This window comes from Triticum aestivum, chromosome 4D (genome assembly GCF_018294505.1).
Source record: "Triticum aestivum cultivar Chinese Spring chromosome 4D, IWGSC CS RefSeq v2.1, whole genome shotgun sequence".
NCBI classification, from domain to species: Eukaryota; Viridiplantae; Streptophyta; class Magnoliopsida; order Poales; family Poaceae; genus Triticum; species Triticum aestivum.
Window position 1 is genome coordinate 349,077,429 of NC_057805.1, and position 23,882 is coordinate 349,101,310.

Below are 23,882 nucleotides of genomic sequence, written 5' to 3' on the forward strand. Positions count from 1 at the left end.
GCCCTAAAACGCCCGCGATGTGCCCGGACACGTCTGCTCTGCATTCGAATACCTCACAACTATAATCTATATCTATAATACCTAAATAGTTCATCACACTATCTTATTTTTCTTGACATGCAACCTAACCACATCATCAATTATTTTTTCATTTAACTAATTTCTATTAGGCATCTAGACTTGCATGTCGTCGCTCTGTTTCGAGTCTTAAATTACCATCGAAGGTGTCAATTCGCAAACATGGAAGAAAGCCCAATCGACAACAGACCACTGCGTGTAGTCCGTCCTCAGTCCGCGGCACCTCTGCCACGCCTCTGCCGGCGCTGCCCACTGCCTCCACTCCTCCGCCCCACCCTGCTGTCCTTACCGCTGTCCTTGGTGGCCTATGTTTGTGGGCGGAATCAGACCGGTCGATGGAGTCTCTCCTGGAAGGATGCTCTGCATGCAGTGGATGCCGCGTCGGCCAAGTGCCCAGCCGGTGGACACCTTTCTTTTTGGCCTTCAAGGTATGTGCTAATGGTAATGCAGGGTAGGGCCTCCATTGGCAGCCATGGCTTGCACCAGCGTTGGATCGACCTTGAGTTTACTTTAGAATTACAGGGTGCTTCACTGAGAACCAACACAACCTCATGCACATGTCAAAGGAGAGTTGGAGAAATAGCAGGAAAGACAATTCCCACAACCTCACTATATTTTTTTGTTTTACCATATTCCATCTTAAAACGCTTGATTCTAGTGCATTGGTTGTTTCTTCATCAGGTTAGGGCAAGTACATCAGTTTAGACGGCAGCTATCTGCAACTACTTGCCACTTCATATACAGACGGCTAAACAGAGAGCTTGTACAGTGAGCCGTCTATTTGACTGTCTAGTACTGTACAATGCGTGCATGCATCCATGATCAAGCACGGGTAAGATCTATATATGCCATTCTGTTGCTTCTCTATGCAAATGAGATCAAACATAAATTAGATGAAGGTAACATGTGTATATGTGAACTATATAAAAAGTAATAAAAAATATAAATAAACTCGAATTGGTACAGAACTATTACATATGGGAATCATTAATAGAAAGAATTAACACATACAAAATTATTCAAACTAGTTGTAGTTATTCATTCAAATCGGTATGAAATTATTACATAAAGCAATCAATGGAAACAAGTAATACATAAAAAATTATTCAAACTAGTTGTAATTATTCACTCATCCCCAAATTTCTGCCAAATATGCTCGACCAAATCCTGCTTGAGTTTCAGATGTGTTGGCCGTGCACGAATTGAGGAATTCCTTTGTAGCACATCTGTAAAGCAAATGTTGGGACCACGATTGACCTCCGGCGGTAAAGCAAAATATGTTCCAGGATTCTCATTCAAGTCTAAAGGGATGTGAACCATTTCCCCCTCATCTTCGATAATCATATTATGGAGAATGATGTAAGCTTCCATGATTTTACCGACCGAAGCACGCTTCCATAACTTTGCTGGACATCGCACGATGTTAAAACGGGATTGCAACACTCCAAATGCTCGTTCAACATCTTTCCTTGGCCCTTCTTGATGTCGCGCAAACAATTTGTCAATCTCTATTTGAGGTAGTGGTATAGTCTTAACGAATACAGCCCATTCTAAATAAGTACCATCTGCAAGGTAATAACCTCGATTATATTGCCTTCCATTGACAGTGAATTGTACCCGTGGCGCTTCCCCTTTCAACTCTTGGACGAACAAAGGTGACTTATTAAGCACATTAATATCATTGTTCAAACCGGCCAAGTGTCGATGTCTTCGACTAGGTCAAAATTATTCAAGTTAACGTCCTCATCAGTGGAAGATGAAGAGTCGGATTGATACGACCGGAAGATGAAGAGTCAGATTGATGCAACATGTCGTGTCGTTGAGGGCCTACATGAGTTTGGAAATTTAGCATGTCAAATTTTGTTATTGTAGTTACTTTACAAAGTACTAAGACAAATATTGGTGTGCATATTATTGGAAGTACTAGTAACAACGAATACTGATCAAATCACGCGAACTATTTCGGTTTTTCTCTCAGCTGCATGTCCCTTCTTGAAATGTTCAAAGGAAATAAATACAAGATGAGGTGAATTATAAGCAGCAAGAGCAAGCGTATTGCACATCGGTCTCTCTTGATACACTGAAAATACATATGTCGTATGCCGGTTAATTAAGTATGATCTTAGTTTAATTAACCACGGCCGCGCTCGCTCATTGCAGAGCACGAGAGATTTGTTGGTATATATGATGAATGTGAGAAGGCAGAGAGTTAGAAACAGGGATAACACCCACAGGTTGTCCCACAAGATCTTGTTGATGTCTAAACTGGGAACTGAGAAGAACAGAATGAATCGTACCAATTTAATGTTGGGGAGAAGAACTCGGAGGCAGCGGCCGCAGCGTTCCATTCCTGCTTGTCCGTCGGCGGAGCTTGAGTCGATGAAAAGGCCGCTCTGAAGTGGGGAACGGCGGCTGCTTGCTTGGTGGTGGTGACCTGCTGAGGCTCCCGTGGCGGCGGCGGCGGCGGCGCAGCGACCCGCGTGGATTGGCGCCCCGTCCTCTCAAGAGCGGAAAAAAAAGGCTACACCAGGAGAGGATCGAACACATCCTGGTTCGAGAGAGGGCGTCGTGGAGAAGAAGTGGAGGATGAGCAAATCGTGGAGAAGAAGGCGCGCTCGATCTGATTTCGTTCGCGCGCGAGAACAGAGTTTGCGGGAGAAGGGAAAGCTGGTTCGCGGGAAAGGGGGAAATCTGTTTTCCTGGAACACGAGATCACGATGCGGCCCACGATAGGCGATGCCCTCGTACAACGGGGAAAATGTTGTCTGTAACGAGCGATCTGCACGGGAATAGATCGTCGTTAATTCTACAGTCAGACCCGATCTCTTTTTCTTTTCTCTCTCCTTCACGTCATTTCTTTTCCTACGTGTCAGGTGTTACAGACGGCTGACTGTACTCCGTTGAACATGCCCTAATAGCATTGGTCTAATCAATTGCGGCCCATCTTCTCCTTGAAAAGTATGTATGACTGTTCACTTCATGTTTTCCTTACGGAGATGATCACTAGCAAATCTCCTGGCTTACAGTACCAGTTCAACAGCCCAAGTGTGTTTTTATCATTCTCTCTTGTTAATTATTTCATGCTTCACTAGTTTTCTGCTTTCAATTTTTAATCAATTGCTCTTAGTTTAGCCTTTTACGGTTATATTATGCCTATCCCGCACCCATTATTTCTAGGTAGTACTCCTACTAACTCCGTCCTGGTTTATTGGTCATTTTATAATTTGTGCCAAATTTTGATCAAATGTTTAACTAATAAAATGTTAACGCATGTTAATAAAAATTATATCGTTGAATTCGTATTTAAACATAATTTTCAATGATATTTTTTTTACATGCATGCACATTTTGTTAATTTAATTTATGGTCAAATTTGGCACAGAATACAATAGGGACCAATAAACCAGGACCAATGTAGTATTTGGTAAGCTTCATCCTCATGCCCACTATGAAAGCCCAATCAATTAGCACTAGCCTATGTTTATTTCAGAATTTTCTGATTGTAGGATCTTGCTATCACTGCCGTACGAAGTAACTAGATAGGTATCTCTCCACGTATACTAATTCGTTTATATTTCTCAATTCTATTTTTTGTTGCAAAAGGCCAGTGTCTTGGTTAACAGCCTAAGAGCATCTCCAACAGGCGCACAACGCGCGGCGCGCTAAAATATGTTTTACAGGACCAAAATAACATGTTTTTGCGGGCAGCAGAGCGCTCGCTACAGCGGCCGCCGCAAAATATTGCGTGCGCGAGCAGCTCCAGCAGACGCTGCAAAAAAGGCACGCGCGAGCAGCCAGAGCACATACGAACAGTATTTGAAACAACATATTGATAACATTCAACGATTAAAATAGCATAGTTCAACCCAACACCACAACCTTGTCCTACGATACAAATAAAAATAGATAATAAATGATACTACGATGCAAATAAACTAGAAACTACTCCGAGATGTGTTGGAAATATGCCCTAGAGGCAATAATAAACTGGTTATTATCATATTTTCCTGTTCATGATAAACGTCTATACATGCTAGAATTGTATTGATCGAAAACTATACATGTGTGGATACATAGACAATACCGTGTCCCTAGTGAGCCTCTACTAGACTGGCTCGTTGATCAAAAGATGGTTAAGGTTTCCTAACCATAGACATGTGTTGTCTCTTGATAACGGGATCACATCATTAGGAGAATGATGTGATGAACAAGACCCAACCGTTAGCATAGCATATGATCGTTCAGTTTATTGCTACTGCTTTATTAATTATAAAATACATGTTTCTTTGACCATGAGATCATGCAACTTCCGGACTCCGAAGGAACGCCTTATGTGCCATCAAACGTCACAACATAAATGAGTAATCATAAAGGTGATCTACAGGTATCTCCGAAGGTGTTTGTTGGGTTGGCATGGATCGAGACTGGGATTTGTCACTCCGTATGACGAAGATGTATCTCTGGGCCCTCTCGGTAATACAACATCACAAAAAGCTTGCAAGCAAAGTGACTAAGGAGTTAGTTACAAGATGATGTATTACAGAACGAGTAAATAGACTTGCCGGTGACGAGATTGAACTAGGTATGGAGATACCGACGATCGAATCTCGGGCAAGTAACATACCGATGGACAAAGGGAACTATGTATGTTGTCATAAAAGGTTCGAACGATAAAAGATCTTCGTAGAATATGTAGGAACCAATATGGGCATCCAGGTCCCGCCATTGGCTATTGAGTGGAGAGGCGTCTCTGTCATGTCTACATCATTCTCGAACCCGTAGGGTCCGCACGCTTAACGTTCGTTGACGGTATAGTATTATATGAGTTATGTATGTTGGTGACCGAATGTTGTTCGGAGCTCCGGATGAGATCACGGACATGACGAGGAGCTCCGGAATAGTCTAGAGGTAAAAATTGATATATGGGATAATTGTGTTTGATCTCCGGAAGGGTTCCAGAATTCACCGGAAGGGGTTTCGGATGTTTCCCGAAATGTTCGGGCACGAGAACACTTTATTTGGGCCAATGGGTAAAGCCCACGAGGCTTTTGGAAGATGCAAAAGGCAGTTTTGCGGAGGCCAGGGGCCAGACGCCAGGGACCCTGGCGTCTGGTCCTGGAGTCTGAGAAGGACTCTTGCCTTGCGGGCTAAACCGACTTTGAGGAGGCTCTTTCTCCAAGTTACGACCCCAGGGCTCAACATATAAATAGAGGGACAGGGCTAGCACCCGAAACACATCAAGATTCACCAAGTCATGTGCCGGCAACCCCGCCCCTCTAGTTTATCCTCCATCTAGGTCCCATTGTGCTTGGCGAAGCCCTGCGGAGATTGTTCTTCACCACCACCGTCACCACGCCGCCGTGCTGCCGGAACTCATCTACTACTTTGCCCCTCTTGCTGGATCAAGAAGGTGAGGACGTCATCGAGCTGAACGTGTATTGAACGCAGAGGTGTCGTACGTCGGTACTTCATAGGGACGGATCATGGAGGTGTACGACTACATCAACCACGTTGATAAACGATTCCGCTTAGCGATCTTCAAGGGTATGAAGATGCTCCCCCCTATCATTGTTATGCATCTCCATGGATAGATCTTGCGTGTGCGTAGAATTTTTTTGTTTTCCATGCAACGTTCCCCAACAGTGGCATTATGAGCCAGGTCTATGCGTAGATGATATGCACGAGTAGAACACAAAGGAGTTGTGGGCGGTGATGTTCATACTGCATACCACCAACGTCTTATTTTGATTCGGCGGTATTGTGGGATGAAGCGGCCCGGACCAACCTCACATGTCCACGTACATGAGACTGGTTCCACCGACTGACATGCAACTTGTTTTGCATAAAGGTGGCTGGCGGGTGTCCGTTTCTCCTACTTTAGTTGAATCGAATTTGACTACGGTCGGTCCTTGAGAAGGTTAAAACAACAAACTTGATAAATCATCGTTGTGGTTTTGCATAGGTAAGAACGGTTCTTGCTAGTTGCCCGTAGCAGCCACATAAAAGTTGCAACAACAAAGTAGAGGACGTCTAACTTATTTTTGCAAGGTATGTTGTGATGTGATATGGTCAAGACGTGATGTAATATACGTTTTTGTATGAGATGATCATGTTTTGTAATATCGATAACCGGAAGGAGCCTTAGGGTTGTCTATTAATTATTCTGTGAAATGCAAGCGCCATGTAATTGCTTTACTTTATCGCTATGCGTTAGCAATAGTTGTAGAAGCAATAGTTGGCGAGACGACCCCGACGCTACGATGGAGATCAAGGTGTCAAGCCGTTGACGTGGAGATCATGCCGATGCTTTGGAGATGGAGATCAAAAGCACAAGATGATGATGGCTATATCATGTCACATATTTTGATTGCATGTGATGTTTATCCTTTATGCATCTTATTTTGCTTAGAACGACGGTAGCATTATAAGATGATCCCTTCACTTAATTTCAAGATAAAAGTGTTCTCCCTGAGTATGCACCGTTGCTAAAGTTCGTCGTTTTGAAGCACCTCGTGATGATCGGGTGTGATAGACTCTATGTTCACATACAACGGGTGTAAGCCAGTTTTTGCACAAGCAGAATACTTGGGTTAAACTTGACGAGCCTAGCATGTACAGACATGGTCTCGGAACACTGGAGACCGGAAGGTCGAACATGAGTCATATAGTAGATATGATCAACATGGAGATGTTCACCATTGATGACTACCCCATCTCACGTGATAATCGGACATGGGTTAGTTGATTTGGATCATGTATCACTTACATAACTTGAGGGATGTTAATTTAAGTGGGAGTTCATTAGTAACTTGATTAATTGAACTTAATTTATCATGAACACAGTCAAAATGTTTTTGCAAATTATGTTGTAGATCAATAGCTCGTGATGTAGCTCTCCTGTTTTTGATACGATCCTAGAGAAAACTAAGTGGAAAGATGATGGTAGCAATAATGCGGATTGGGTCTGTGATATGAGGATTATCCTCATTGCTGCATAGAAGAATTATGCCCTTTATGCACCGCTAGGTGACAGACCCGCTGCAGGAGCTCCCGCGGATGTTATGAACGTTTGGCAAGTTCGATCTGATGACTACTTGATAGTTTAATGCGCCATGCTTTACGGCTTAGAATCGAGGCTCCAAGGACGTTTTGAACGCCATGGAACATATGCGATGTTCCAAGAGCTGAAATTAGTATTTCAGGCTCATGCACGTGTTGAGAGGTATGAGACATCTGACAAGTACTTTGCCTACAAGATGGAGGAGAATAGCTAAGTCAGTGAGCATGTGCTTAGAATGTCGGGGTACTACAATCACTTGAAACAAGTGGGAGTTAATCTTCCAGATAAGATAGTGATTGACAGATTTCTCCAGTCACTATCACCAAGCCACTAGAGCTTCATGATGAACTATAAATATGCAAGGGATGATGAAAATGATTCCCAAGCTCTTCGCGATGCTGAAATCGGCGGAGGTAGAAATAAAAAAGGAGCATCAAGTGTTGATGGTTAACAAGACCACCAGTTTTTTAAAAAAAAGGCAAGGGAAAGAAAGGGAACTTCAAGAAGAACAGCAAGCAAGTTGCCGTTCACATGAAGAAGCCCAAAGCTGGACCCAAGCCTGAAACTGAGTGCTTTTACTGCAAGGGAAATGGTCACTGGAAGCGGAACTGCCCCAAATATTTGGTAGATAAGAAGGATGGCAAAGTAAACAAAGGTATATTTGATATACATGTTATTGATGTGTACCTTACTAGTGCTCGTAGTAGCGCCTGGGTATTTGATACCGGTTCAGTTGCTAGGATTAGTAACTCGAAACAGGAGTTGCAGAATAAACGGAGACTAGTTAAGGGCGAGGTGACGATGTGTGTTGGAAGTGTTTCCAACATTGATATGATCACCATCGCACACTCCCTCTACCTTCGGGATTAGCGTTGAGCCTAAATAAATGTTATTTGGTGTTTGTGTTAAGCATGAACATGATTAGATCGTGTTTATTGCAATACGGTTACTCATTTAAGTTAGAGAATAATTGTTATTCTGTTTACATGAATAAAACCTTCTATGGTCATACACTCAATGTGAATGGTTTATTGAATCTCGATCGTAGTGATTCGCATATTCATAATATTGATGCCAAAAGATGCAAAGTTGATAATGATAGTTGATACGTCTCTGTCGTATCTATAATTTTTGATTGTTCCATGCCAACATTCTACAATTTTTACATACTTTTGGCAACTTTTTATACTATTTCTGGGACTAACATATTGATCCAGTGCCCAGTGCCAGTTCCTGTTTGTTGCATGTTTTTTGTTTCGCAGAAAATCCATATCAAACGGAGTCCAAACGCAATAAAAACTTACGGAGATTTTTTTTGGGAATATATGTGATTTTTGGGAAAAAGAATCAACGAGAGACGATGCCCGAGGGGGCCACAAGGCAGGGGGCGCACACCAGGGGGTAGGGTGCGCCCTGGGCCCTTGTGGTCACCCCGTCAGGCGGTTGGTGCCCTTCTTCGGCCGCAAGAAAGCTAATATATGGATAAAAATCGTGTTAAAATTTCAGCCCAATCGGAGTTAGGGATTTCCGGGAATTTAAGAAACGGTGAAAGGCGAGAATCTGGGAGCGCAGAAACAGAGAGGGAGATCCAATCCCGGAGGGGCTCCCGCCCCTTCACCGCCATGGAGGCCATGTACTAGAGGGGAGACCCTTCTCCCATCTAGGGCGAAGGTCAAGGAAGAAGAAGAAGTAGGGGGCTCTCTCCCCCTCTCTCCCGGTGGCGCCGGAATGCCGCCGGGGCCATCATCATGACGGCGATCTACACCAACAACTTCGCCGCCGTCATCACCAACTCTCTCCCCCTCTATGCAGCGGTGTAACCTCTCTTTTACCCGCTGTAATCTCTACTTAAACATGGTGCTCAACGCTATATATTATTTCCCAATGATGTATGGCTATCCTATGATGTTTGAGTAGATCCGTTTTGTCGTATGGGTTGATTGATGATCGTGATTGGTTTGAGTTGCATGTTTTATTATTGGTGCTATCCTATGGTTCTCTCCGTGTCGCGCAAGCGTGAGGTATCTCCACTATAGGGTTTCAATATGTTCATGGTTTGCTTATTGTTTGCGTTGCGTGAGTGAAAGAAACACAAACACGGATAAGTGGGTTATGGCGTATGGGAATAAAGAGGACTTGATACTTTAATGCTATGGTTGGATTTTACCTTAATCATATTTAGTAGTTGCGGATGCTTGTAGAGTTCCAATCATAAGTGCATATGATCCAAGAAGAGAAAGTATGTTAGCTTATGCCTCTCCCTCATATAAAATTGCAATAATGATTACCGTTCTGGTTATCGATTGCCTAGGGACAAATAACTTTCTCGTGACAAAAAACTCTCTACTAAAACTAACTTAGTTGTTTCTTTATCTAAATAGCCCCTAGTTTTTATTTACGTACTCTTTATTATCTTGCAAACCTATCCAACAACACCTACAAAGTACTTCTAGTTTCATACTTGTTCTAGGTAAAGCAAACGTTAAGTGTGCGTAGAGTTGTATCGGTGGTCGATAGAACTTGAAGGGAATACAAATCCTACCTTAAGCTCCTCGTTGGGTTCGACACTCTTATTTATCGAGAAAGGCTACAACTGATCCCCTATACTTGTGGGTTATCAAGACCTTTTTCTGGCGCCGTTGCCGGGGAGCAATAGCGTGGGGTGAATATTCTCGTGTGTGCTTGTTTGCTTTATCACTAAGTAGATTTTATTTGTTGTTCTAAGTTGTTCTCTATCTTTAGTTATGGATATGGAACACGAAATACCAAAGAAAATTAGGTGTACTTGCTACTCATGGAGATGGGGAACCTCCTAAAACCCTCGATGCTCATTATGTGAAAGATATTATGCACTACTTTAATAATCCTGAGAAAATCCCATTCAATTATATAATGGGAGACACGTTGGATCAACATGAATACTTTAGGGATTATCGCTTGACTCAAAAAGGGAAACTATTATGGGATCAAATTCATATGTTGCATTGGTATGCTCAGGAAGTATGCTTGAGATATGATTATACTTGTTGCTCTAGGATGAAGGCTCCACACCTTCCCTTTTCATGTAAATTTAATAATAATTAAACCTTGGCTTCTTATGCTAATGGTATTTATGATTGCTATGATGTGGAACGAATAGAAGAATTTGTTGCTTTTAAGGGTGCTTATGAAATTGAATCTTTGTTTGAAAAGTATGAAGCTTTTGATGATGATGTTTATAGACCTGAATTTTTGCTATACTTAAATATTGCTATGAGAATTGTGAATACAATGCCGATATTGATGCATTTATTGAGAAAGTCTCCGCTATCCAAGAAGAGACTAATATTTTGCAGGAATCTATGGAAGAAGAAATTGTTGAAACTGTGAGCTCATTAGATGAAAAAGATGACGAGGAGAGCGAAGAACAAAAGGAGGAAGAGCGGATTTATCACCCAGGCCCACCTTCTAATGAGATTAACTCTTAAACTCATACATTGTTTAATTTCCCTTTGTGCTTACCGAAGGATGATTGCTATGATAATTGCTATGATCCCTTTGATTCATTTGAAATATCCTTTTTTGATGAACTTGATGCTTGCTATGCTTGTGGCCATTACGTCAATATGAATTATGCTTATGGAGATGAACTTGCTATAGTTCCTTATGTTAAGAATGAAATTGTTGCTATTGCACCCACGCATGATAGTCCTATTATCTTTTTGAATTCTCCCAATTACACTATATTGGAGAAGTTTGCGCTTATTAAGGATTATATTGATGGGTTGCGTTTTACTACTACACATGATGATTTTTATAAATATAATATGCATGTGCTTGCTGCTCCTACTTGCAATTATTATGAGAGAGGAACTACATCTCTGCCTCTCTATGTTTCCAATACGATAAAATTGCAACAAACTGTTTATACTATGCATTGGCCTTTACTTTATGTGCATGAATTGTTCTTTTATGACATGCCGATGCATACCAAGAAAGTTAGACTTCGTCATTACATGATATTGATATGTCTCCGTCGTATCTATAATTTTTTATTGTTCCATGCCAATATTCTACAACTTTTACATACTTTTGGCAAAAATTTATATGATTTTTTTGGACTAACATATTGATCCAGTGCCCAGTGCTAGTTCCTGTTTGTTGCATATTTTTTGTTTCGCAGAAAATTCGTATCAAACGGAGTCCAAACGGGATAAAAACTTACGGATTTTTTTTGGAATATATGTGAATTTTGGGAAGTGGAATCAACGCGAGACGATGCCCGAGGGGCCCACAAGGATGGAGGGCGCGCCCTGGGCCCTTGTGGCCACTCCGTAAGGAGGTTGGTGCCCTTCTTCTGGCGCAAGAAAGCTAATATCTGGATAAAAATCGTGTTAAAATTTCAGCCCAATCAGAGTTACTGATCTCCGGGAATTTAAGAAATGGTGAAAGGCCAGAATCTGGGAACGCAGAAACAGAAGGAAACAGAGAGAGATCCAATCTCGGAGGGGCTCTCGCCCCCCCCCCCCCCCCGCTGCCATGGCAGCCAAGGACCAGAGGGGAAACCCTTCTCCCATCTAGGGGGAAGGTCAAGGAAGAACATGAAGAGGGGCTCTCTCCCCCTCTCTCCCGGTGGTGCCGGAACGCCGCCGGGGTCATCATCGCAATGACAATCTACACCAACAACTTCGCTGCCGTCATCACCAACTCTCTCCCCCTCTATGAAGCGGTGTAACACCCCTTCTCCCCACTATAATCTCTACTTAAACATGGTTCTCAACGCTATATATTATTTCCCAATGATGTATGGCTATCCTATGATGTTTGAGTAGATCCGTTTTGTCCTATGGGTTGATTGATGATCGTGATTGGTTTGAGTTGCATCTTTTATTATTGGTGCTGTCCTATGGTGCTCTTCGTGTTGCACAAGCATGAGGGATCCCCGCTGTAGGGTTTGCAATATGTTCATGGTTTGCTTATTGTCTGTGTTGCGTGAGTGACTGAAACACAAACACGGATAAGTGGGTCATGGCGTATGGGAATAAAGAGGACTTGATACTTTAATGCTATGATTGGGTTTTACCTTAATGATCTTTAGTAGTTGCGGATGCTTGCTAGAGTTCCAATCATAAGTGCATATGATCCAAGAAGAGAAAGTATGTTAGCTTACGCCTCTCCCTCATATAAAATTGCAATAATGATTACCGGTCTAGTTATCGATTGCCTAGGGACAAATAACTTTCTCATGACAAAAAGCTCTCTACTAAAACTAACTTAGTTGTGTCTTTATCTAAACAGCCCCTAGATTTTATTTACGTGCTCTTTATTATCTTGCAAACCTATCCTATCACACCTACAAAGTACTTCTAGTTTCATACTTGTTCTAGGTAAAGTGAACGTTAAGCGTGCGTAGAGTTGTATCGGTGGTCGATAGAACTTGAGAGAATATTTGTTCTACCTTTAGCTCCTTGTTGGGTTTGACACTCTTACTTACCGAAAGAGGCTACAACTGATCCCCTATACTTGTGGGTTATCAAGACCTTTTTCTAGCGCCGTTGTCGAGGAGCAATAGCGTGGGGTGAATATTCTCGTGTGTGCTTGTTTGCTTTACCACTAAGTAATTTTTATTTTGTGCTCTTGTTTTCTATCTTTAGTTATGGGTAGGAAACTCAAAATACCAGAAAAAATTAGTTGTACCTACTAAACCAACGGTTGAAGAACCACCCAAAATATATCATACTGCTGAAGCTTTTTACTTGGACCATCTTCGATCCCTATGTGCTCGTGCTGAAACCCCAACTAGCTTAGTTGAGGGCAAATCTTTAGATGAGCATGCTTGTTATGTGCGACACTGCTTATCTCAAAAAGGAAAACTTTTACCGGATCAAATTCATCGTTTGCAATGCTATGCTTGGAATTTATGTGAAATATATGATTTTACTTGTTGTTCTGAAGACCCTAAGAAACACCTTCCATACCAATGTGAGTTTAGTGATAATGGAATCGTATCATCGTATGCTAAGGGTGTTTATAATTACTACGATGTTCAAGAAATTGAAGAATTTATTGCTTTTAAGGGTGCTTATGAAATTGCTTGTTTGATTGAAAAGTATGATGCTACTCTTTACAAATCTGAAATTTTTGCCATACTTAAATATTGTTATGATAATTATGCTTCTAATGCCTATGTTAAACCATATATTGAGGACTCCTCCGCTATCCAAGAAGAGACTAACATTTTGCAGGAGTCTATGGAAGAAGAAATTGATGAAACTGTGAGCTCATTGGATGAAAGAGATGATGAGGAGAGCGAAGAACAAAAGGAGGAAGAGCGGATTAGCTACTGATGTCTACTACGCAACTTTATTCTTGTAGACTCATGTTGGGCCTCCAAGCGCAGAGTTTTGTAGGACAGTAGCAATTTTCCCTCAAGTGGATGACCTAAGGTTTATCAATCCATGGGAGGTGTAGGATGAAGATGGTCTCTCTCAAACAACCCTGCAACCAAATACAAGAAATCTCTTGTGTCCCCAACACACCCAATACAATGGCAAATTGTATAGGTGCACTAGTTCGGCAAAGAGATGGTGATACAAGTGTAATATTGATGGTAGAAATATATTTTTATAATCTGAATAAATAAAAACAGCAAGGTAGCAAATAGTAAACGGGCACAAAAACAGTATTGCAATGCTTAAAAACAAGGCCTAGGCTCTGTACTTTCACTAGTGCAACCTCTCAACAATGCTAACATAGTTGGATCATATGATTATCCCTCGAAGTGCAATAAAGAATCACTCCCGAGTTCCTATTAGCGGAGAACAAAAGATGGGAATTGTTTGTAGAGCACGAAACCACCTCAAAGCTATTCTTTCTGTTCGATCTATTCAAGAGTTCGTACTAAAATAACAGAAAGCTATTTTTTCCGTTCGATCTAACCTAGAGTTCGTACTAGAATAACACCAAAGAAAATTCATATTCATAATACTCAATCCACACAAAGAACTATAAAGAGACCCCTAAGTTTCTGTCGGCGAAAAGATAATAAAAACGTGCATCAACACCTATTCATAGATTACCCCAATATCACCGCGGGAATCCGCGAGTTGAATGCCATAACACATATCAAGTGAATCAATAGGATACCTCATTGTCACCTAAAGTATTCATATTGCAAAACATATATCATGTGTTCTCATATATGAATATTCAATCGAACAAGACAAAACTTCAAAGGGTAAAGATTCAATTCATCATAACAAGAGTATAGAGGGGATAAACATCATATGATCCGACTATATTAACAAAGCCCATGATATAGATCACGAGAGAGAGAGATCAAACACATAGCTACTGGTACAAACCCTCAGCCCCGAGGGTGGACTACTCCCTCCTCATCGTGGTGGCCGCTGGGATGATGAAGATGGCCACCGGAGATGATTCCCCCCTCCGGCAAGGTGCCGGAACGGGGTCTAGATTGTTTTTCGGTGGCTATAGAGCCTTGCGGCGGCGGAACTTCTCGTCTAGGGCTACCCTGAAGGGTTACGGAATATTTGGGAATTTATAGTGCAAAGAGGGGGTGCGGGAGGCCACCGAGGTGGGCACAACCCACCTGGGTGCGCCAGGGGGCCCTGCCGCGCCCTGGTGGGTTATGCCCCCCTCAAGGCACCCCCCAGGTGCAGCTCAGGCCCATTGGGTTCCTTCTGGTCCAGAAAAAATCTCCGTAAAGTTTCGTTGCGTTTGGACTCCGTTTGATATTGATTTCCCGCGATGTAAAAAATAAGCAAAAAACTGCAACTGGCACTGGGCACTGGGTCAATAGGTTAGTCCCAAAAAATGATATAAAGTTGCCATAAAATGATTGTAAAACACCCAAGAATGGCAAAACAATAGCATGAATACTTCATAAATTATAGATACTTTGGAGACGTATCAGCATCCCCAAGCTTAATTCCTACTCGTCCTCGAGTAGTTAAATGATAAAAGAAATAATTTATGAAGTGTGAATGCTAGCAAAGTGCATAAGTTTGATCAATGATAATTTCAATCACTTTTCCTAGCATCATAACAGCAATTCTTTCTCATAAAACTTCTCATGTTATAGTGGCAACCAATTCAGATGTTAAGGTTCAAACAATGAATTCTCTTGAAACTCAACAACCTATGTTCTCAGTCACCAAGCAATTGCAATTCAACTTATTAAATAGAGTTTAAGTAAGAGCTCCACATACTCAACCATCATATAGTCTTCTATGATTGCTAACACTCACCGCATACACATGAGCAAAACGTTTCAACCGGACATATAGAAATATAGGGGCTTATTGTTTTGCCTCCCAACGTATTCACCTCAAGGGTGATGTCAAAAATAATAACTCATGCTACCCATATTCAACTAGACATATGTGCCTAGATCTTTCCTCACCACATGATGCTTGCCAAAAGAGAAAATAAAAAGTAATACAGAGAAAAACTTTGACTCTTTGCATAAAAGTAAATACTGAAAAGTAAAAGATAGGCCCTTTGCAGAGGGAAGTAGAGGTTGCCATGCGCTTATTTGTTTGTATGCTCAATCCCTTAGTGCAAAAGAACGTCACGTTATATTACCCCTTATGATAGCAACCTTTATTATGCAGTCCGTCACTTTTATTGCTTTGCCATCATAAGTTCGTACAACGCTGTATTGCACCGATGACAACTTACTTGAAGGATCTTGCTCAATCCTTAGGTAGGTATGGTGGACATTTGAAAAAAATAAGATTTGGGTTTAAGGGTTTTTGGATGCACAAGTAGTATCTCTACTTGGTGCGGAATTTTTGGCTAGCAAAGATGCGGGGCAAGCACCACATGTTGAAGGATCTATGACAATATGACTTCTATGTGAATATGAGCAAACATATATAAATCATTAAGTTGTCTTCCTTGTCCATCGTCAAAAATTTTGGCATATAATATTTTGATGGGGGCTCACAATCACAAAAGATCTCCATGATAGTGTATTTGCATGTGAAAGTCTCTTCCTTATACTAATTATTTGTGAATTGCTTGTATGACCAATATTGTGATTGTCAAGCCTCAAAAGATTTCACTTTCTAAACCCAATGTGAAGCTACCACTAGGCATGATATGATTTCAACTTCATGACATTCAATTTATTCAACAATTTACTCATAGGATTAAGTGAAACACAAGAGTAAATGACAAACTACTCCAAAAAGATATAAGTGAAGATCATGCGAGTAGTTAAGTAAATAGATAGCTATGCGAGGACTCCCTCTTATTTAAAAGTTTCAGATCTAAGTATTTTATTAAAACAGCAAACAAAAATAAAATAAAATGACATTCCAAGAATAGCACACATCATGTGAAGAAGCAAAAACTTAGGTTCAACCGATACTAACCGATAATTGTTGAAGAAGAAAGGTGGGATGCCTACCGGGGCATCCCCAAGCTTAGATGCTTGAGACTTCTTGAAATATTATCTTGGGATGCCTTGGGCATCCCCAAGCTTGAGCTTTTGTGTCTCCTTAATTCCTTTTATATCACGGTTTTCCTAAATCTCAAAAACTTCATTCACACAAAACTCAACAAGAACTCGTGAGATAAGTAAGTATAAATCAATGCAAAAACTTTATCATTCTATACTGTAGCAAATCACTAAAATTATTATTCAACATTGCATACTAAATTCCTATGCATATTTAATACTCCTATCCTCAAATAGAATCATTAAACAAGCAAACTTATGCAAACGATGCAAACATAACAACAATCTGCCAAAACAGTATAGTCTGTAAAGAATGCAAGATTCATCATACTTCCCTAACTCCAAAAATTATGAAAATTTATCACACTATAGAAAATTTATCAGAGCTTACTTTTCAAAAAGTTTCAACATTTTATCATACTCTGACTTTTCTGGGGAATTTTTGCAACAGCGGTAAACTTTCTGTTTTGAAACAGCAACATGTATACTTGCAAAATAAGCATGGTAAAGGCTATCCTTGACATTTTTATTGAAAAGAAAGATGCAAAACATTATTCTAAATAACAGCAAGCAAATCCTAACAAAATAAATTGATGCTCCAAGTAAAAATTATAGCATGTGACGAATGAAAACATAGCTCCAAGTGAGGTTACCAATAATGTTGGAGACGAAAGAGGGGATGCCTTCCGGGGCATACCCAAGCTTAGTTGCTTGGATCTTCCTTGAATATTATCTTGGGGTGCCTTGGGCATCCCCAAGCTTAGGGTCTTGTCACTCCTTATTCTCCTCATATCGATATCTCACCCAAAACTTGAAAACTTTAATCACACAAAACTTAACGGAACTTCGTGAGATGCGTTAGTATGATAAAGAGCAAACCATTTCACTTTGGTACTGTCAAAGATAAGATTCATAATTGTTTCCACACAATGCCTACTGTAGCATATCATTTCCACAATTTATATTGAGCAATATAAGCCATTGAAACTAGGGAACAAGCAAACTATGCATTGAAAACACAATCTGTCAAAAATAGAACAGTCTGTAGTAATCTGGATAACTACCATACTTCTGCTACTCCAAAAATTCTGAAAAATTAGGACAACCTGAGAAATTTGTATATTAATCTTCTGCAAAAGGAAACAGAGCAAAAGCATGTTTCTGTGATTTATGAAAATAATTTTCGTGAGCGCAAAAGTTTCTGTTTTTCAGCAAGATCAAACAACTATCACCCAAGAAGATCCTAAAGGCTTTACTTGGCACTTTATTGGAACAAAAGCTATAAAACATGATCACTAAAGTAGCTTAATCATGTGAACACACAAAAACAGTAAGTAAAAGTGTTGGGTTGTCTTTAATGCCTTTTAGCTAGGCATGATGAGTTCAATGATGCTTGCATAAAAGATAAGAATTGAAACATAAAGAGAGCATCATGAAGCATATGACTAGCACATTTAAGTCTAACCCACTTCCTAAGCATAGGGATTTTGTGAGCAAACAACTCTTGGGAGCAAGAATCAACTAGCATAGGAAGGCAAAACAAACATAACTTCAAGATTTTCAACACATAGAGAGGAAACTTGATAATATTGTAATTCCTACAAGCATATGTTCCCCTCTCATAATATTTTTCAGTATAATCATGAATGAATTCAACAATATAGCTATCACATAAAGCATTCTTTTCATGATCCACATGCATAAACTTTTTATTACTCTCCACATAACCAAAATTATTCTCATGAATAGTAGTGGGAGCAAACTCAACAAAATAACTATCATGCGATTGAAAATTAAAATCATGATGACAAGTTTTATGGTTATCATTATTCAATGTAGCATACATGTCATCACCATAATCATCATAGATAGAAACTTTGTTATCATAGTCAATTGAAGCGTCATCCAAAATAGTGGAATCATCATTAAATAAAGACATGACCTCTCCAAATCCACTTTCATCAATATAATCATCATAAATAGGAGGTTTGCAATCATCATAATAAATTTTCTCATCAAAACTTGGGGGAGTAAAAATATCATCTTCATCAAACATAGCATCCCTAAGCTTATGGCTTTGCATATCATTAGCATCATGGATATTCAAAGAATTCATACTAACAAAATTGCAATCATGCTCATCATTCAAATATTTTGTGCCAAACATTTTATTGACTTCTTCTTCTAACAATTGAGCACAATTTTCCGATCCATCATTTTTAAGAAAGATATTATAAAGATGATCAATAATATGATGCAACCTCAATTCCATTTTTTTGTAGTTTTCTTTTTATAAACCAAACTAGTGATAAAACAAGAAACTAAAAGATTCAATTGCAAGATCTAAATATATACCTTCATGCACCCACCTCCGTCAACGGCGCCAGAAAAGAGCTTGATGTCTACTACGCAACTTTATTCTTGTAGACTCATGTTGGGCCTCCAAGCGCAGAGTTTTGTAGGACAGTAGCAATTTTCCCTCAAGTGGATGACCTAAGGTTTATAAATCCGTGGGAGGTGTAGGATGAAGATGGTCTCTCTCAAACAACCCTGCAACCAAATACAAGAAATCTCTTGTGTCCCCAACACACCCAATACAATGGCAAATTGTATAGGTGCACTAGTTCGGCGAAGAGATGGTGATACACGTGTAATATTGATGGTAGAAATATATTTTTATAATCTGAATAAATAAAAACAGCAAGGTAGCAAATAGTAAACTGTAGCGATCCGACCTCAGACGGTCAAATCTCTGTGTATAAGTGTCATCCCTGGATCGGTAATGCTAACACACACAATACTTGAAGGATTTATAACAGAGTGCAATCACACACTTATTACATCGAATGTCTCAAAAGAGAACTTATTACAATAATAGGGCTTAAGGCCATCTAATTAAGATAACTGCGGAAGCATCAAAGGTAAATGAGTCCATCAACTCCAACGGCATAGCTGAGTGCACGGCAACGACCTAGCGCACCTTACTCTTCGTCTGAAAAGTCCGCAACATGATATGTTGTAGCCGGAAACGGGTCAGCACATGGAATATGCTGGCAAAATAACACAGTAGAGCAATGAACATGTAAATGCTATCACTACATGCATATATGGCTGGTGGAGGCTCTACGGTTATCATGTTTTTGCGAAAAAGCCATTTTTTTCCTACAACAAAGGAATAGATTTTATTTAACTATCATGGTGGTTGACAAACATTGAGAAGGTTCCTCCAACCCAATCGCAATTAAGCATAGTTAACAACCCAACAAATTAATTTAGAGTGATGAGATCAAATCAATAATTCAAGTACCAGATACTCAAGATGTCCATAACCGGGGACACGGCTAACTATGATTAGTTTATACACTCTGAAGAGGTTTGCGCACTTTTCCCCACATGACTCGATCTCCTTCGTTGGATTTCTCGCACTACATGGCGTTTGAGAAACGGATGACCGAGACACAGTCTTTCAGAAGCATTAGCTCTTTACTCATCTGCTAGCCTACCACTGAAAGAGGTCACGCAACATACTCAACTATGCCAGAGCCCATAATGGCTTGTGGCTGCACACGGAAGTTTCTAGCATGAATAATCTTATGACCCCTTTGAGCCTGGGTGGCGAACCGTAGGATGATCACACGGGTACTCCGGGATATCATAGGACAACACTGGATTCTCCAGGTGCCCTAACAACCACTGGGTGCTCCAGGGTACCTCAACCAATCCACCCAGATGTGAATTAATGTAGCCACCATAAGTTAACCATTAATAAAAAACTCTCACATTTGTCATGGATCACTCAACCAAACCACGTCTACGAGCATAGCATAGTAGTATAAGCATGACGTAGAAGTAACTCCGAAAGGTTTGATATAAAGGGCAATAGGTTCTACCTCATCATCTACTTCCCAATACCAACAACATATTAATCAGATCCTAACCATGCAATGTTTGAGGATTGAAACTAATGCATAAAAACTGGGCAATAAGGGATATGATCAAAGTGTTACTTGCCTTGCTGACGATCTGCAAATCCTAGTGACTCGTAGTAGCACGCTTCGCACTCCGGAAATTCTATGGCAAACAAACAATAGCATACATAAGCACTCAATAATAGATTCAAGGGTAAAACTCAGATGAGGAAAATCAAATCTGAAAGTGCAACTGAAGAGCTTCGATTTGCAAAAAGAATCAACCAAGTCGGAGCTACGGAACTGAAACTACGATCAAAAGAAGTTTGAATTCAAAACTGCTTGAAACCAAGTTTTAAATTGTCAAAATCATGTTCAAGTTGATTAACTACAAAGAGGGGTTCGAGACGAAGATTTTGGCGTTGGTTTCACTGGATTTGGACGAACGGTTAAGAAGTTGCGAGGGTTTGAAGATCAGGGGATAATCTGTGATAAAAATAATCTCGGATAGGTCCCTGGCGAAAATAAAACAGAAAAAGACTACAGCGCGAACGTCCGCTAACAGAGACTAACGAATGAATTCGTTCATTATCAGATCTAAGAGAACGAACGTTCGTAAATTAGACCTGAATTGAAAAAAAAACAAAAAACCGATCTAAACCAGCGAAACCAAGAAAAACCGAACCGATCTACTCGAAATAAAACCGGATCTAGGGTTTACCGGAAAACTGAAAGAAAAAAACGGGGGCAGCGCGACGATTCCGGTGAACTCCGGCGAACAGGCGGCGGCGGCGGCGCGGCGGAGCAGCGGCGGTGGCGGCTAGGGTTTCGGGCGGCGGCTTGGGCTGGGGCGGCTTGAGACTGGGGCGGCTTGGGCCTCGCCTTATAAAGGGGCTGGGCAGGACGTGTTCGGCTCGGGCACGGCCCAGAGTCGGTTCACGTTTTTTTAAATAAACTTCCGCCGAAGAAAGATCCTAAATAAATATAAAAAAAATTCTAAAAATGCCAAAAACAATTTTCACCGTCTAAATAAAATATTTAGAACAAAGTGAACATTCTTCTGGCCAAAAAATGCAATTTTGAAAAATGCATATTTTTCTAATTCAAATAAAATAGCAATAATACCCAAATAAAATATTTATTTGATTTTAACATTTTTCCTCCAATATTTCTTTTATTTTGGAGAAGTCATTTTATCTCCTCTCTTTTATTTTTAATATTAGAAATATTTTGGAGAGAAAATTTATTAAAACCAATATGATCCTCTTTTCAAATTTGTGAAAATTCAAATATGAAAATAAATGAAATCCCCAACTCTCTCCGTGGGTCCTTGAGTTGCTTAAGATTTTTCTAGGATCACAAATGAAATGCAAATAAAATATGATATGCATATGATGACCTATGTATAACATCCAAATTGAAAATTGGGATGTTACAAACCTACCCCCCTTAAGATGAATCTCGCCCTCGAGATTCGGGTTGGCTAGAAAATAGGTGTGGGTGGTCTTTGCGTAGGTCTTCCTCTCGCTCCCAGGTGGCTTCATCCTCGGTATGGTGGCTCCACTGAACTTTGCAAAACTTGATGACTTTGCTGCGTGTAACTCGTCTGGCAAACTCGAGAATCTTGACAGGTTTCTCCTCGTAGGTCAAATCACTAGCCAACTGAATTGCTTCCAGGGGCACTGTATCTCTCAGAGGAAATATCAGCCATCTCTGCATGCCACTTCTTCAACTGGGAAACATGAAACACATCATGAACTCCTGACAGTCCTTCGGGTAGCTCCAACTTGTAGGCCACTTCCCCCATACGTTCCAAAACTCGGTATGGTCCTACAAATCTTGGGGTTAACTTTCCCTTAACTCCAAAGTGTTTAACTCCTCGCAGAGGTGACACACGAAGATACACTCTGTCTCCAATTTCATAGACTACCTCCTTGCGCTTTGAGTCTGCATAATTCTTCTGCCTGGACTGAGCTACCTTCAGTCTATCTCGAATCAACTTAACCTTCTCTTCTGACTCTTTGATCAAATCTGGTCCAAACAACTGACGGTCTCCAACTTCATCCCACATCAACGGTGTCCTGCACCTTCTTCCATTCAAGGCTTCGAAAGGTGCCATCTTCAAACTAGCTTGGTAACTGTTGTTGTATGAGAACTCCGCGTAAGGCAAATTGTCATCCCAACTAGATCCATAATCTAGCGCACAGGCTTTCAACATGTCCTCTAGTATCTGATTGACTCTCTCGGTCTGTCCATCTGTCTGCGGATGAAAGACTGTACTGAATTCTAGCCTGGTACCCAAAGTCTGGTGCAACTGATTCCAAAACTTTGAGGTAAACTGTGTTCCTCTATCTGATACGATGGTCCTCAGAACTCCATGCAGACATACGATCCTGGTCATATATATCTTGGCCAACTTCGCACTTGTGTAGGTGGTTTTCACTGGGATAAAGTGAGCCACTTTAGTCAAATGATCCACTACTACCCAGATAGAATCATACCCTGACCGGGTCCTGGGTAATCCGGTGATGAAATCCATTTCAAGCTTATCCCACTTCCATTCGGGTATCGGCATAGGTTGTAGTAATCCTGCTGGCTTTTGATGTTCTACCTTCACTCTCTGACATACATCACATACGGCTACATACTCGGCAATATCCTTCTTCATACCTGTCCACCAGAAACGCTCCTTGAAATCCAAATACATCTTGGTGTTTCCAGGGTGTATCGAGTATGGCGAGTCATGGGCTTCCTGAAGTATTAACTTCCTGATCTCTGCATTATTGGGTACATATACATGCTCCACAAACCACAAAGTGTCGTGCTCATCCTCACGAAAACCTTTGGCTTTTCCTTCGCTCATTTTCTCCTTTATCTCAGCAATCTCCTTATCATCCTTCTGAGCTTCTCGAATCTTTCCCAATAATGTTGACTGAACCTCCATTGTTGCGACAAAACCTCTAGGGACTATCTCCAAACGAAGCTCCCTGAGATCTTCGGCTAACTCCTTCGGTAATCCTCCGCTTACGAGGGTATTGACATAACTCTTCCGGCTCAAAGCGTCTGCTACGACATTGGCCTTTCCTGGATGATAATGCAACTTCATATCATAATCCTTTATAAGCTCCAACCATCTCCTTTGCCTGAGATTCAGCTCCTTCTACATGAAAATGTACGTCAAACTCTTGTGATCCGTGTACACATCATAGCGGTTTCCAATAAGAAAATGTCTCCAGGTCTTGAGTGCATGAACTACAACTGCTAACTCCAAATCATGCGTGGCGTAATTCAACTCATGCGGTCGAAGCTATCGTGAGGCATATGAAACAACTCTTCCATCTTGCATAAGTACAGCTCCAAGTCCTAAGCG

General features: G+C 40.7%; 1 long non-coding RNA gene across 1 annotated transcript; it reads right to left on the reverse strand.

Annotated features, from left to right (window-relative positions):
• Positions 1–1,012: 1,012 nt before the first annotated feature.
• On the reverse strand, positions 1,013–2,836 carry LOC123100012 (uncharacterized). The gene is made up of 2 exons (XR_006448329.1): positions 2,376–2,836; positions 1,013–1,905 (listed from the first exon to the last, which is right to left on the reverse strand). It is a non-coding gene; the product is annotated as an uncharacterized lncRNA (long non-coding RNA).
• Positions 2,837–23,882: the final 21,046 nt, after the last annotated feature.